A 2,655-nucleotide genomic window follows, 5' to 3' on the forward strand; every position below is an offset into this window, starting at 1 on the left:
AGGGACACGGATTTCCTGCGAAAGCCATTCGCACGAAGTTCCTGCGCGACGTTAGGTGGGGCCCACTGAGATATTTATGTGAAATCCACCCCGTCCATCCGTTTTGAGTGCTCTTTATGGTCATAAAAGTTCTGTATCAGGCTATATCTTTGTTGTTTTCACTTAATCCCATTTGGAATCACATTATAAACGGTTTGGTTAGCATATAAACATCAAGATAGATCCCAAGAAGGTTTCAACTATGGAAATTTCTTTTCCCAATTTTCCATCAAGATAGATCACAAGAAGGTTTCAACGGTGGAAATTTCTTTTCCCAATTTTCAATCTCGTGTGACCCAAGTTCCGTATCCATCTCATTTTCTTTCGGACGCGGATTTGAAGCCACTGCGCTGGGAACCCAGGTAGGACCCACTGTGATGTTGGTGTGAAATCCTCCCCGTCCATCAGTTTCCTAAGTTCATTTTAGGAAATGATGCCAAATATTAACCCTATCCAATGCTTAGGTGGAACGAAAATGTGATAATTGAACATACACAATTGAATTATTCATAGGGCCACGGAAGGTTTGATTCATGTTAATATTTTTGTCATATAAACATCACTGTTAAAACATTTTAACAGTAGGAATTTCTCTAATCATCTTTTCCTTTATTACGGCTCACTTGAGCATTGGATGCGGTTCATTTTTAACATCATATCCTAAAATTAAATTTAAAAAAAAACAAATGAACAGTAAAGATTTCGCAAAAACATTACAATGGCCCACTTGTTTCCCAGCGCAGGAACTTCCTGCAAAGGCTTTTGCAGTAAATTCACGTCCTTTTTTATCTCACATGCTAAGATGCGCTGCAAAACGGTTGCAGTGGGCCCCACTTAGCATCCTTGTGCAAGGCTCTTGCAAGAAATCCGTGTCCTGATAAAACACTGGCCAGGTGCCCAATCACAATGAACAATGATACTGCACACTCAATGGTCCTTTGCGCCATGGATTTGGGGGGATTCGAAAGGATTTTAAATCCCATTGTTATTTAGCATCATAATTCAGGGGGTTTCAAATCCCCTCAAATAGGGGTTTGAAATCGACACGAGAGCTTGGATTACATCTAAAATTCTTTCAAGAGTTTCATGTGTAACATGCGTGTTATTAAACTATTGTTTTATTAAGCATATGGCTCACTAATGATATTTCAAAATAATTAGATCATCCATTACATTACTATAATTACTTTAATATTATGATCAACATTGTCCGATCATTTCCATGTAAATTAATAGTTAAAATTTGTTGGTTAGTCACTCAAATATGATTTTGTGCTTGTGGCCCATTTGAGACTTGGAATTTCACCATTTTCTTGCAAAGCTTACATTTCAACGGACTTATTACAACCATTATGTCAAATATTATATACATCACTAATTAGAGATATTAAAGTTGATTTAGTAAATAAATTCAATTAAATTCAAACACCCATAAATATATCATGCATAGCTACTTCTCGACTAAAGATCATTCCCAATTTAGGGTACTAGACACAATAGGAGGATTTCAAATCCAGAGTGTTCCGAATCCAGGGGATTCAAATCCAGGCTCCCAAACTGGCGCTCAACGTTGAAAACGTTTCAAAAGCCTGGAGTATTGTATGAAGCCGATATCTGTGTTTTGTGCCACCTTATCAACCGGTTGGATGTCAAATAAACATTACAGTGGGCCTAGGAATTTTTAACGGTGGACAATCGGTCAACACTATTTTCCTGTGGTGTGGTCCATTGAGATTTGAATTTGCCTCATTTTTTTACACCAGCTAGGTGTATGGTGGTCACTAGCCAAACCGTGTCCAGCATGGAACTAGCAATATTGGTGGGACCTTGAACGTGGGCTCACCTCATTGCATGCATTGTATATCCACGCCGTCCATCTATTTTTCCAACTTATTTTATAGTATGGACCAAAAAACGAAGAGATACAACCACGCTATATGAAACAATGGCCATTGAAGGCCACCATTAAAAACTTCATAGTGTTCTTCGTAATGTTTATTAGCTATACAACTTGCAGAAAACATCACAATTCACAAAGATGTGGACAAAGAGAGAACACAAATATTAACTTCTTTTTAATGGTCACTGACTACTGTGTTTTCTATGGTGTGGTCCACCTAAAATTTAAATATACTTCATTTTTGGGACCATGCTCTAAAATAAGCTAGCAAAATGGATAGATAGCAGGGATATAGCATGGGTACATCTGGTGGGCCCACCAGTAAGGGTCTTACACCTAAGTCCTGTCCATGATGGATGTGTGTGTTACATCCACACCGTCCATCCATTTTGCCGTATCATTTTATAGTATGAGCCTAAAACTGAAGCAAATTCAACATGACGATGCCCCCATTGAAACCTCCTTCAGGGCCCACCATGATGTTTATTTTCCATCCAACATTTTCATAAGGTCATGCTGAGCTGGATTAAAGGAAAACACAAACATCAGCTTGATCCAAAACTTCTTTGGCCCTCGGGGAGTTTTCATTGGTAAGTGTTAAATCGCCACTGATTTATGTGATGTAGTTCACTTGAGTGTTGGATCTACCTCATTTTTGGATTCAAGCTGGAAAATGACATGGCAAAATGGATGGACAATGTAGATATAACGCATAC

Source organism: Magnolia sinica, chromosome 5 (assembly GCF_029962835.1).
Source record: "Magnolia sinica isolate HGM2019 chromosome 5, MsV1, whole genome shotgun sequence".
In the NCBI taxonomy this organism is placed as follows: domain Eukaryota; kingdom Viridiplantae; phylum Streptophyta; class Magnoliopsida; order Magnoliales; family Magnoliaceae; genus Magnolia; species Magnolia sinica.